We start from the raw sequence: 15,402 nt of genomic DNA on the forward strand, positions 1-15,402 counted from the left end.
ATGGGAAAGAATTTGAGCATTGTAACAATTTCCTTGCTATTTTTGTTGGCATCCACCAGTGCCGTGCAAGTCTTTGATGTTAAATCATATGGAGGACAACCTAATGCTGATATCACCCAGGTATAAATATGTGTAGCACAATTAACTATACCTAATTAACATGAAAAGTGGGTTCTAGTTAACTTAACTAGTAAAGTCTTTTAATGTCAAATAAAAGAACTCGGTTTCAATCTCTGCTTACACTAAAAGCTATTCGGTGTCCTGACCAGATGATACAACATTAACATGAAAAATGATTGTAATATACTAATTTTGATTTATCATTACGTGTTTATTAGGCTTTGACAAAAGCTTGGACAGCTGCGTGCGCGAAAGAGGAAGTAAAGTTGTGATTTCGGAGGGACATACAAACTAGGTGGAGTGACTTTCTTAGGTCCATGCAAAGGTGCTATTGAGTTTAACCTTCAAGGCACCCTAGAGGCCCCATTAGATGATGCCTCCTTCAAGGGTAAAGACTTTTGGGTTTCTTTTGAACGTATCGACAGTCTCACTGTGTCAGGTAGTGGAATTTTTGATGGCAAAGGACAAACAGCATGGCAAAAAAATAATTGTGACAAAGAGTCCGGCTGCAAAAACCTTCCTATCGTAAGATTTCATCAATCTTAATAATTAGCATATAAATTTTCATTATTTTTATGTAGATATATACAGACACTACAACTTTAAGAACTTTAATCATCACGAAATACTAATTCAAGCACTTATTCCTTTAATGATGTTAAGGATATTATCATATTATTAGTAATTTGATGTAAGCTTTATCTAGTGAGGTGTCACAACTCACCAAAAAAGAAAATTCAAAATTTATATATGAGAAAGTCTATTTACAAAATATGGACACAACTTTTGCGCCATGACCCTAACTTGTGCAACCGTGTAATGGAGAAAAAGTGGTGGTTAAAGGTGAAAGTGATGGTTCAACAATCATACTCACATATAACATCAAATTGTGACAAATTGTTTGGTCTAGAAAGAATTTTTTATATTATATTGTTGAAGTAGTACCAACAACATTCATTGATATATATTTGTAATTTTTATAATATAGTAATTCAAAGAAGCGTTAGCATTTTGCTATAATATATTTAAATGAAAATATTTTTAGGAGAATATTTAAATGAAACTATGGCATTCATATTTGGTGTTCGTTTATCTAACTTGTAAACATGAACAGAATATAAGGTTCGATTTTATCACAAATTCAATAGTCCGTGACATTCAATCGAAGGACAGCAAATTTTTCCACATAAACCTTTTGGGATGCAAGGGCTTGCAAATCCAACATGTTACCATAACTGCACCCGGAAATAGCCCTAACAACGATGGAATCCACGTCGGACGTTCATCCGGCATCACCATCACCGATGCCAATATTGGAACAGGTGACGATTGCATCTCCATTGGTGATGGAAGCCAAAATCTTACTATTAACCAAGTGACTTGTGGACCTGGCCATGGTATCAGCGTCGGAAGTCTTGGAAAGTACCCAAATGAACAACCAGTTTCAGGAATTAGAGTAATCGGTGGCACCCTTAGCGGTACAACGAATGGTGTTAGAATCAAAACATGGCCTTCTTCCCCCCCTGGAACTGCTTCTGATATGCATTTCGAGAATGTTATCATGAACAATGTTGCCAATCCTATCCTCATTGATCAAGGCTACTGCCCAAACGGTCAATGCTCAAACAAGGTTATTATAAACATCACAAATATATAAACTCATTTTGATGTTAAAAGTTAAAAAAAGAAAAACAAATTACAGATACTAATATCAAATTCTTGGGTGGGTTTTTGTTTGTTTGTTTTGCTTTCAGTCTCCCTCGAAAGTTAAGATCAGCAATGTTAGCTTCAAGAACATTAGAGGCACTTCTTCAACAAAGGAAGCTGTGCAGCTTATTTGCAGTAAAAGTGTACCATGCCAACAAGTGGAAGTTGCTGACGTTGATCTCGCATTCAAAGGTGCTGGAGGATCTGCTACTTCCACTTGTGTTAATGTCATGCCCACCCTTTTGGGAAAGCAAAATCCTCTTGCTTGCACCATCAAAACATAATAAAGTATCTCCCAAGCTATTGTAACCAATGCAGAATAGGGAAATACTATTTGCAAATAGGTTATATGAGTTCTATTTTAAGTAGAATTTCATTTACTACGATCTATCATGTTCCCTTTTTCTTTATTTAAATGAAATTGTGGAATGTTGGATAGTTATTTTTAGAGTTGTTTGAGTTCAGGCTTTTACTAAAAGCTACCATGGTCTAGAGTGCTATTGTAGATAGTATTTGTTCTGTTACTATAGCTGGGATATTTCAGAATAAAACAAAAATTGTTATTAGACTCTTTGTAATTTTTTTTATTCTTCACCAAATAAATGCTTGTGTTCATGATATGGTAACATTCAATTGATCTGCATGCATGTTTTTAATGCCGAAATAACTTGCTCTCATAGTCTTCAATGACGATAAGATGTAAAACTTATAAAACGGATGTCATATATTCAAAGTTGTTTCTCTAAATATTGTATACTTTTAATATTTATTTCTATAACAACTAAATTTTAATCACTTTTGATTCTAAAAAAAAAAAAATTTAATCACTTTTATTTCTAAAAATATAACAAATATTATTGAAGTTGATTATACCACCAACGCAAAAATTAAGGTAGAAAAAAAAAAACCCAATTACATAAATATTTTAGTAAACATACTTAATTTTCTTACTAAAATGAAGCAATTTCGGATGATTAATTAGCATATTCTAACAAATGATTAACACTGAAATTAAAAGATTTCAAGTACGTACCTAAATGGTTTGTTGCATTAACTATTGTCTTCTATCAATATTTTTGTGGCTCAATGACATAACACGCTTTCATTTATTAAGAGAATCAAGGTTCATTCAAAACAACGAATATTTACATTTACATTTACGTTTACGTTTTTTTTTTTTTTTTTTTTTTTTTTTTTTTTTTTTGCGTTGGTAAAAGATAATTGAGTACGAATTAATCATAACTATTTAATCTAGGCCTGTGTATATGCATAAAGTTTACATAAATAAAATTGATAAATATGAAAAATATTTTAAATATAATGGTATCCCCATTGATATAATCTCTACAACCTTTACATTTTAAATAATATTATTTTGATATCCAAAAAAACAGTTCTACTTACGTACTATTTACATATTATTGAATTCTATTATTATTATATCATGTATAGTAAATATGAATGCTACATCATTCCAAGGCAAACATAACTATCTACTCAGCTACTACTAATGATTGTGATTGAAAATAACAAAACTTCAATTTGCAAAATGCAATAGCAACCAATGGGCCACTGCTAACACAATATTAAGAAACAAGGCTAGATCCTTACAACAGCTTAATGATAATTTTAATCAATTTAATCAAATATTAACTGAATGGTTAAGCAATCAAGATTCAAGTTTGACATTGTTCATGGACAAACGTTTCAATGTAGTGAAGAATATACACACCCACACAAAGACTTTATAGGGCAAAACCCCAAACTGTAAAATACACTACGAGACTAAGCCCAACTCAATAACTCTGCTACTAAAGGATGCTACAATACATTATTTACTCATACGATGTTCCCGTACTTGCAACCGGTTTCGGAAATTATCTCCTCGCTTCGGCTAGCTCTTGTAGATGCTGCTATAGACATCAAAATCTTATGATGTATTCGCATTTGTTTGATTGATCATGATGAAATATTTGTGATCCAATTAATTTTCATTTGATGATGTATCAACAACGAACAATCAAAAAATGAAATCAAGCCACATGGCAAGCCCATGAGGTACTACAACACACATAGAAATGACACTTCCCACAGGAGCAAAGTACCACATTTTAGCCATGTCATTTCGCACATGTGCATCATCCCAGATAACCTGGTCAAAGAGGACGGTCCGGTTCAGATTTAAAAACAGTGCTTATTATGTGGCGCTCTAAGCTTCTATTTAGTCTTTTTAACCTTATTTCATTAAATTTTTTAACTGTTACCTCATAGATTAGAGTAACTTGTAAAGTTGTTATTTATAACTATTTTGTCTTATTGGTCCCTTTTGGTCCCACTTCAAGCCACACACTAAAGCCCAATTGGAAAGGCCCAATAGGCCAGCCCAATTAGATAATCTGTTAGTTATAAAAGGAGAAACATACATAATTTTTTATTAAGAAAAAAGAATTAGAGAGAGCCATCATTGTGAAATGGTGTGTATGTGAGAGTGAGACACTCTATCATTCTCCATTGAAAACTGATTAAGAGACCACACATCTTGGGCATAAAGTGGAATTGGAGTGACGATTAAAAGTGTTCCCAGGTACTTCTAAACTTGGGCAGAAAGTGAAATTTACATAGTGCACGTTGTCAATTATGAATGAAATAGATCCTTGTTTGTTGCTTCCGCTATGTGTTTTGTATGAGATACAAAACTAGATTTTTCAACAGTAATGTAGGGTAAAAACAAAGGGAATGAAAAAAAAATGGGTAAAGTGTTTATTTGTTCTGGCAATATTATTGATTGTCTTTATATTTTAACTATTGTTAAGCATGAATTAGATAATTATGAATTAGATGATAATTCTGAATTAGGTAATAATTCACATGTGAAATCATTAAAGAGAAAGTTCCCTTCTACTAGTAAAGCATATCTTTGGAACTTGCGTTTGGATCATATTAATTCAAACAGAATTCAAAGACTTATCAAAGATGGACTCTTAGGGCTCATGGACTTTGATGAATTTTCAGTTTGTGAATCTTGTTTGGAAGGTAAAATGACCAAACGACCTTTTAATGCAAAAGGTAGAAGAACTCAAGATTTGCTAGAACTAGTATATTCAGATGTATGTGGTCCTATGTCAATCCAGGCAAGAGGTGGTTATGATTATTTCATTACTTTCACTGATGATTACTCGAGATTTTGTTATGTGTACCTAATGAAACGGAAGTCCGAAGCTTTTGACTAGTTCAAAGAGTTTAGGGCTGAAGTTGAGAATCAATTGGGTAAACGTATAAACGCTATTCGATCTGATTGAGGTGGCGAATACCTTCTTGGGGATTTTAAGGATTACATGAGTAAAAATGGGATTAAATCCCAATTGATTGCACCTAGATCTCCACAACAAAATGGTGTTGTAGAAAGAAGGAATAGGACTTTTTTAGATATGATTAGATCCATGATGAGTTATTCAACTCTACCAATTTCTTTTTGGGGGTATGCCTTAAGTGCTGCAATGTATTTTCTAAATTTAGTACCTTTGAAGTCTATTCCTAAAACACCTGTAGAGTTGTGGAATGGGCGTAAGCCTAGTATGAGACATCTCCATATTTAGGGTTGTCCAGCACATGTGTTAAAATGAAAGTCTGACAAGTTACTGTCTAAAACAGAAGTGGTTTCCTTTGTAGGGTATCCAAAAGGAACAGTTGGAGATTTATTCTATAGTCATAAGGATAATATAGTGTTTGTAAGCACAAATGCCAAATTCTTGGAAATTGACTATATGAATAGTTTTACTCCTAGAAGTAAAGTTGTCTTAGCTGAAATGAATGAACTTGTAGTTAAACAACCAATGGATGAAACTAGGGATGATGTGGATGTATTAGATACACCACAAGATAGCACTCATGATATGTCTAGTACACAAGCGTCTTGTCGTAGTAGGAGAATTGTTCGGCCTTCTGTGAGATTTATAGGTTTGGGAGAAACTTATGAAGCTATCTCAGAAGAGGCTGAATCGGATCCCTACACTTATGATGAAGCAATAAATGATATAGATGCACATCATTGGGTTCAAGCTATGAAATCTGAATTGGATTCTATGTATTCCAATGATGTATGGGATCTTGTAGAGGCGCCTAACGGCATTAAACTTGTTGGTTGCAAATGGGTTTACAAGAGAAAGAGAGAGATAAATGGAAAGGTTGAAACCTTTAAAACAAGACTAGTGGCGAAAGGGTACACAAAAAAAGAAAGCATTGACTATGATGAAACTTTTTTGCCAGTAGCCATGCTTAAATCTATCAGAATTCTCTTATCCATTACTGCTCATTATGATTATGAGATTTGGCAAATGGATGTCAAGACTGCATTTCTTAATGTCAATCTTAAAGAAGAAATCTATATGTTGCAACCGGATGGTTTCATAGCAAAGAACTAAGAGCATATTGTTAGGATTAGTGCCCTTAAATCCTATTATATGATGTTATGTATGATATTATGTATGACATTATGTATGACATGATGTATGACTTAATATTGTGATTGATAAAGTTATTTTATTATTATCTAAAATAATGGTAACATGAATATGTGACATTATCATATAGTCCATGAGATGCATTGTATGTGATTTATGTGAAAAGTTACAGAAGATGTAAATCACAAGTTCTTTGTAAACTCAGAATTTATAGTTCGTTGTCAATAATGAAATTGGGCATTTCGACTACGAAGACTATAACGTATCAACTGAGATGATTTGTATTGATCATGGAAGTGGAGACTTCTAGTTGATATTTTGATATGTTTTAAGAGTTAAGACATATTGAACAGGACCGCTGTGAGATTTATTCTTCTCCTAACGACTGTCAAATGAATAATAAATCTCACGACTTCTATTTGCATGAACTCTTAATCCTAAGAGAATAATGGACCTGATCATGAGGTGTAGGTTGCTTTGATATATCAGTAGTGAGATCTAAAGTGATGGTCAAAACCTCAGTATGTTGGGCAGCCATATTTAGTGTTGATGGAACATATATTCTCAAGATGGAATTCATAGTCTCTTGATGGAGATATAAAATATTCCCTTGAGATAAGTTTAATGGGTTCAGTTATTCGAGAGAGTTAGACCTAACCACTTTAGTAAGAAATTACTAAAGTATATATTTATGAAATTGGATTTCATAAATATATAATGAATAACTTCAAAGAATTAAACCGGGTACTCAATGATAAGATGTAGTAATTTACAAAGTGGCAGTCTACATTTATGACTTTGTGTTACTACGAATATTTTATGAAGGGGTTGCATGTATAATAAAGTCTTGAGATATAATTTATTAATAAGGCCTAGAGTGCAATTATATTTATATAGTGGTATTAAATATAATTAATGGTAACTTTGGACTTGTCAAGAGTTGACGGAAAAGCCCAAGGCCCATTGGAGCTAGTGTCTTATTGGTCCCTTTTGGTGCCACTCCAAGTCACACACTAAAGCCCAATTGGAAAGGCCCAATAGGCCAGTTCAATTAGATAATCCGTTAGTTATAAAGGGAGAAACATATATAATTTTTGTTAGAAAGAAAAGAAATTAGAAACGGTGTGTGAGAGAGTGTGAGACACACTTTCATTCTCCCTTGAAAATTGATTGAGAGACCACACATCTTGGGCGTAAAGTGGAATTTGAGTGAAGATTAAAAGTGTTCCCAAGTGCTTCTAATCTTTGTTTTGAATTTCTCCACACCAAGGTATGCTATCTTGTTCTTAAATTCTGAAATTTACATAGTGCACGTTATCAATCATAAATGAAATAGATCATTATTTGTTGCTTCCACTATGTGTTTTGTATGAGACACAAAACCAGAATTTTTCCTTCACTTATGGTATGCAAGTTGAAAAGTTCCATTTATGGACTTGAATAAGCATCTAGGTCATGGAACATCAGATTTGATCAAGCAATCAAATTATTTGGATTTGAACAAAATCTTGATGAACCATGTGTGTACAAAAGACATCAAGGTAAAGTAATAATGTTCTTAGTGCTTTACGTTGATGATATTCTCCTTATTGGGAATGATGTAGGGGTAATGTCATCGGTAAAGGTTTGGTTGTTAAGTCAATTTGATATGAAGGACTTGGGTGAGGCTAACTTTATTCTAGGGATCAAGCTTTGGCAAAATTACAAGAATAAGATGTTAGGCTTATCACAAACTGGATATATAGATAAGGTTCTAGAACGGTTTAGCATGCAAAACTCCAAGAAATGATTACTTCCTTTTAGACATGGAGTTCCTGAGTCTGATGACCAAAGGTCTAAGACTCAAGAGGAAGAAAACATGATGAGACAAGTTCCTTATGCTTCTGTGGTACGAAGTCTCATGTATGCCATGCTTTGTACAAGGATAGATATTTGTTATTCAGTTGGCATAGTCAGCCGATATTAATCAAATCCAAGACCTAAACATTGGCAAGCTGTAAAGCATATTCTCAAGTATATACGGAGAATGAGAGATTATATGCTTGTTTATTGTTGTGAGTGTTGGATAATCAGGTGTTTGCATCACATACAAAACATACACAGCGAAAATTTAATGAATCTACTTCATACACAATCGATAACATGAACTATGTAAGTTTTAGAATTTAAGAACAAGAGAGTGTACCTTGGAGCGGTGAATTTCAAAACCAAAGATCAGAAGCACTTGGGAACACTTTCAATCTTTACTCCAATTCCACTAAAGCCCAAGATGTGTGGTCTCTCAATCAGTTCCAAAGGGAGAATGTCAAAGTGTCTAACACTCTTTACACCACTTCGCAATATTGTTCTTTCAATTCTCTACAAAAAATTATGTATGTTTCTCCCTTTGTATCTAACTGATTATCTAATTTGGTTGGCCTTTTAGGCCTTTCTAATTGGGCTTAAGTGTGTGGCTTGGAGTGGGACCAAAAGGGACCAATAAGACACTAGCTCCAATGGGCCTTGGGCTTTTTTGTCAACTCTTGACAAGTTTAAAATTACCATTAACTATATTTAATACCACTATATAAATATAGTTGTACTCTAGGCCTTATTTATAAATTATATCCCAAGACTTTATTGTACATGCAACCACAAAGCTATATATACATACTCATTAGAAGCACAAAAGGTACATAATTTTCACCCAAAAAAAATACTTTTACATAGATAACTTTGGTATTTAGAACTTTCTTATTTCTCTCAAGATTTCTATATACTGACTTTGGCATTGGAGACGTTGTGGCAGGCACCACACTGGTGTCCACCATAAGAGAACCTTCATTCCATGTTTGCGGGATTAGTGACGAGGGCTTAGCATCATACGGACGAACCAACTTGGTGACAATTTATACATCATCGGTTCGGCGCCGTTTGTGGGAGCGACATTTTCGCACTAAGGTTCGAAAGCATAGTTCCAATCATTTTCTAAGTGCAGATGGAGTCCAACCAAAATCCTGCAACACCGGCTCCACGAGATCCAAGCACTTATAGCTAGTGTGGAAGAACTCACTAGAAAAATCCAAGAGATGAGGCGGCGACTCCAATAGGAAACCAACCGGTCCGAGAGACAATTAGGAAGACGAGGGGGATAGCTAGGGACGAAGCTATCGTCGAAGGCCAGCCACTCCGGATGAACCGAGCTCAAAGCTTCTTCGGGAAATGAAGAAGGAAATGGACAAGGCGAGGAACGCCATTAAAGAAAAAACGGATCAAAGCTTGGACGGGATGGTCGGGACGACGATTCCCCCTTCACGGCGGCGGTTCTTGAATGCCCGGTATCGTCAAAGTTTCACCTGCCTCGGCTTGAGCGGTTTGACGAGCTTAAGGATCCCTTAGACCATCTCAATACTTTCAAGACGACACTAGGTCTCCAACAGCCCCCCAACGAAATGCGTGCCGCTCTTTCCCTACCATTCTCAAAGGAGTTGCGAGGGAATGGTTCACCAAGCTACCCACCTCATCCATTGACGGCTTCAAACGGTTGAGCGGTTCCTTCCTATGCCACTTCGTGGAGGGACAACGCCCGAGAAGGCCAGCGGACTACCTACTCACCATTAAACGGGAGAGAGGAAGACTTGAGGCTGTACGTAAAACGCTTCACCCACGAAACTTTGGAGGTAGACGAAGTTGATGACAAGGTGCGGTTGACAAACCTTTAAAGCTAGATTGAAATCTAGGGAGATCGTGGTCTCACTCACAAAGAATCCTCCAAAAATGATGGCCGAGATGCTCTTGTAGGCGTAGAAGTACATGAATGATGAAGATGCTTTAGCCGCGATAAAAGATGAAGGGAAAACTAGTGAGAAGGGAAGGAAAGTGGACGATTGGAGAGGACGAAAAAAGGAATGCCCAGATTGTTAGACTAACATCGGGAATAAAGGGAAAGACGAGAAAACTCCTCAGACGGTAAAATTTACTCCTTTGGTCGTGCCTGTTGACAAAACTATGGTGCAGATTAAAGATGGGCACTACCTCAAATGGCCTAGGACATTACATTCGTTACCTAACGTACGTGATAGGAAGAAGTACTACCGCTTCCATAATTATCATGGCCATTACACGAGAGGATCGCGAGAGACTTGAAGGAGCGAGATAGAGGAGCTCATATGAAAAGGAAAATTGTAGAGGTTTGTAAAAAAGGGAGCGCCCAGTAGGACTAGGGACAATGAAAGTTGATTCTCCCTCCATCCTCTAAATCCTTCACTTCTTGGATGGCTTCCGGAGGTTGGAGCGATTTTGTCGCACATTTGGGAGCATCTCTAGCAGCTCAATGAGCTAAGGATAGACATTTTTTCAGCTCAACTTCACAATGCTCTTCTTGCATAGCAAAGTATCATAATATTTCTCTTAGGAATGGTAGGTTTAGGTGAGAAACACAATCTCATAGCTGGTTGCATTTTTGAAGGCACCATTTCGCTTCTTCCAGCTGCTTAACTCCCTAGTGGAGTCACGAAAAATGTTGGGGATGGTTTGCGATAGGGGCCAAAAATGCAAGATTAGCCCAAATCTCCTCTTGGGTTCTATAGAAGTGTTTACTTGTGGATAATCAAGTCCAAAATTTCAATATTTAGTACATAAAGGATAATGGTGCTTTAACAAGGGAGAAATCATAATGCCAATAACAAAAATGTTGAAAAATGTTTAGAAACACAACAAGTTTGAAACTTCGACCGACAATAAGTGAGAAAATAAAATTGAGAGAGGTTGTGAGGAAGAGAGGGGAGGTTTCCTTGTACCCATATTTCCACCCCCAAGTTTCAGAATTGTGATAATGTTAGCTAGCTAAATGGGCTTTTGTTCTAAAGTTTTAGCTCTATGGGTAGAACGTAGTTCGTTTGTTTTTGAGATGAATGGAGAGTTTTATATTGAGTTTGGGGTGCTACTAATGACTGCCTTTTGGTCAATATAAAAGGCTACCCCAAGGTGCTAAGCAAGTAGTAATTTTACGGTTTGCTTTTGTTAAAATAAAAGGAAGGCTGTTGTATTACAAATAAAAGAAAAACTATCTATACATTACACTATAAAATTATAATATAATTAGAATGAAACAATATTTAAAGTGTAGAATAATAAAACTTGATTAATAAAAAGACACTATTGGAACTTTTTTTTTCTTAAACATGTTCATAATATTACTTAGAAACAACCAACTTAATACAAAAACAAAAAAATTGGCTTTATTAAAAGCAAGCAAACATTCTATCATAGGCATTGGGTCATTCAAAAGAAGGAGGTCAGTTCTTCGTACAACACTCATTTCAGCTAGATTGTCAATGCATCTAGTTTTCCTATAAGCATGTGACATCGTGCAATAAAAGAAGATCCTCACCAAGTTTCCTCAATCAAAAAACCTTAGAGCACTAGCATTTGGAGGTGTAAAAACCCTCCAATTGCTATTTTAGCCACCAAAATCATAAAAACATGCTCCAGCTGGGTTGCTATATCTAAAAAAATTTGCAACCCAGCTATAGTAAGATGGTGCATTTGTAACCTGACTATTGCTGGCTGCAAACTTGATTTAAATTATTTTATTACTCTCTGGACCCACTACTCTTTCCCCTGACTCTCTTCCCTCATATCTTAGCCTCTCTCTCTCTCTCTCTCTCTCTCTCTCTCTCTCTCTCTCTTTGTTTTGTTTTCCCTCCTTTCTTTGTCTTGATCCATCTCTCAAATCAGCATGGAGGGTGTGGTGAAGGAAAAATTCTGGTTTTGTATCTCATACAAAACACACAGCGGAAGCAACAAACAAGGGTCTATTTCATTCATGATTGATAACGTGCACAATGTAAATTTCAGAATTTAAGAACAAGATAGCATACCTTGGTGTGGAGAAATTCAAAACAAAGATTAGAAGCACTTGGGAACACTTTTAATCTTCACTCCAATTCCACTTTACGCCTAAGATGTGTGGTCTCTCAATCAGTTTTTCAAAGGGAGAATGAAAGTGTGTCTCACACTCTTTCACACACACCGTTTCTTATTTTTTCTTTCTAACTAAAATAAAAATTCTGTATGTTTCTCCCTTTATAACTAGCTGATTATCTAATTGGGCTGGCCTATTAGGCCTTTCCAATTGGGCTTTAGTGTGTGGCTTGAAGTGGGACCAAAAGGGACCAATAAGACACTAGCTCCAATGGGCCTTGGGCTTTTCCGTCAACTCTTGACAAGCCCAAAGTTACCATTAATTATATTTAATACCACTATATAAATATAATTGCACTCTAGGCCTTATTAATAAATTATATCCCAAGACTTTATTATGCATGCAACCCCTTCATTAAAATATTCGTAGTAATTCAAAGTCGTGAATATAGACTGCCACTTTGAAGATTACTATATCTTAATCCTTGAGTACCCGGTTTAATCCTTTATGTTATTCGTCATATATTTATGAAATCCAATTTCATAAATATATACTTTAGTAACTTCTTACTAAAGTGGTTGGGCCCAACACTCTGAATAACTAAACCCATTAAACTTATCTCAAGGGAATATTTTGTATCTCCATTAAGAGACTATGAATTCCATCTTGAGAATATATGTTCCATCAACACTAAATGCGGATGCCCAACATACCGAGGTTTTGAACGTAACTAATAGATCTCACTCCTGATATATCAAAGTAACAACATCTCATGATCGGGTCTATTATTCTCTCGGGATTTAGAGTTGTTGTAAATAGAATGTTTGAGATTTATTATTCATTTGACAGTCGTTATGAGAATAATAAATCTCACGGCGGTCCAGTTCAATATGTCTTAACTCTTAAAACATATCAACATACCAACTAGAAGTCTCCACTTCCATGATCAAGACAAATCATCTTAGTTGATATGTTATAGTCTTCGCAGATGAAACGCCCAATTTCATCAACGACTATGAACTAAACTTCTGAGTTTACAAAGAACTTGTGATTTATATCTTCTGTGACTTTTCACATAAATCACATACAATGCATCTCATGGACTGTCTTAGTTCATTTATAGATAGTCTCATATAATTAAACAATTTTATTATTAAATACATGCCAATAAATTGGGTTTTAGGGCATAAACCCCAACATGTGGAGCAGTGAAAATCAACATGGAGAGTGTGGGTTTGTGGAGATTGGCGTGGAGAGTATGGTGGTGCTGATGGTGGGCGGGTTTAATGGGTCGTGACAGTGGTGGTGTCGATTGTGGTGGTTTTTGCAATGGGTACGTTTGTTGTGAAGGGGTGTTTTGGCGATGGTGGTGCCGATGGTGGGTGGGTTTAATGGGTTTGATGGGCGTGAGTTTGATCGGCTTTGGGTGGGCATGGGTTTGATGGGTTTTGCTTTGCAGGTTCATGGTGGTGGGGATGGGTTCGACTTCTCCTCTTCTGATCTCTTTGGGATTTTGATTGAGGTTTGGAGGGTGGGTTTAATGGATTTACATCAAGATTGAATTTCAAATCTATGATGGTGGTGCTGGTGGTGAGTTTTGGTTGATTTGTGCATTTTGGTGGTTTCTTGTGATAGTTGGTGGTGGTTTTGGATGGCTGGTTTTGGTTGATTTTGTGGGTTTGGTGGTTTGTTGTGATGTCTGGTGATGCTGTGGTGGTGGTTCGGTGGGTTTGGTATAGGCTTTTTGGGTGGATCTTAGTGGTTTGCCGTGTGAATGGTGGTGGGTCTTGGTGTTTTGTTGAGCCTATGGTGGTGGGTCTTGGTGTTTCTTTGGGTTTCTAGTCGTGGTTCTATTGTTTTTTATTCTTATTTTTTTACGGGTTGTGGGTGATGTTGGTAGATAGGAATGGGGAAGAGTTGTTGTGTAGAATAGAGAGACGGGAGAGAAGAGAGAAAAATAGATTTTTTTAAATATAATTTGAATGTGTAATATATATTATTTTATTATGATATATGTAGAAATAGAAACAGGAATGTAAGGTGAGTTGTAAAATAGGATAGTAAAATAGATAAAATAGCGTTTGAGGATGTAAAATATGTGTTTTTTTACATCCCGTTGCTAGTGCGTTTATAGATCACCTAATAGTCTCAACCCACAAAAGAAAGAAAAAAAAACTCATAATAAACTCGATTATTTGTACTATCCAAACAAATAAAATGAGCGCCCTTTAGAAAAGCCAAAAACAATTAACAATTAATTTTTCTTTGTTTTTGTTAATAACACGGTGTAATGATATGACAACAAAATAATGGTGAAATAGTGTAATAAGCCTAACATGTAGTGATCAGCGCCAAACGTTTTCATGGTTAGAAAATTAAGGAGGGTAAGTCGGCAGAGCTTTTGTATTCTACATACTAAAATCCCATAGATAGACAATCTTAGTCTCTTAGTATCTACTTTAAGAACCAAAAAATGTTTCCAATTTCAAACTTCTAAATTCTAAGAAAGACAATTGAAAGTATTTGTTGATTTCTTTTGTTTATGATTCAATAGTTGCAATAGAGAAGAGAGAATTTAAACCCTAAATATTTTCTTTAAAAATACTCAAAAGGTGACAAAACTACAATATTCTTGGCATTACGATTATAATAAATCTTCGTTGGTTATCATAATTATCAAATTTCTTATTTAGATAAAAAGGATTATGCAGTTGCATGGGTTACCGGCTAGAATATAATAATTGACAAAGATTTGTGAACTAATTATAGTAATAATGATAAATATAATAATTGAAAAGGTGAGTTCAGCTTCTCCAACATAGTTTTTTCTTTATTTCCTATTTTACACTGTAGACGGCCATGCTGCCTATACAAAATTTGGAGAGTTTTTGTAGGTGGTCATTTTTCTAGACTTTTTCCCCCCACTCTAACGGCAAGTATTCAATTTGCATCAAGGAGAAAATGAACAAATTTCAGGTAGCTAAGAGCTTGCCATTTAAGGCTAAGAAGTTAGGGTGATAGATTGTAGTAATAATCTTATCTTATAGAATAATGGACCAAAAAAAAGACATGTTATAATCTTTTGGAGTTATTAGCGTAATACAATCATAGAGTTAAAAATTTATCCTTCCATGGTCAATGAAATTGATTAAATCTTAACTGGTCATCAACGGTTTCTTTATAACGATAAACTATTAATTAATTAGTGAA

The 15,402-nt window shown here is 35.3% G+C and overlaps 1 pseudogene; it reads left to right on the top strand.

The window, feature by feature from the left end:
• Positions 1 to 2,111, top strand: LOC142616477 (exopolygalacturonase-like; annotated as a pseudogene).
• The last annotated feature ends 13,291 nt before the right edge of the window (positions 2,112 to 15,402 follow it).

Source organism: Castanea sativa, chromosome 11 (genome assembly GCF_040712315.1).
Source record: "Castanea sativa cultivar Marrone di Chiusa Pesio chromosome 11, ASM4071231v1".
NCBI lineage: Eukaryota > Viridiplantae > Streptophyta > Magnoliopsida > Fagales > Fagaceae > Castanea > Castanea sativa.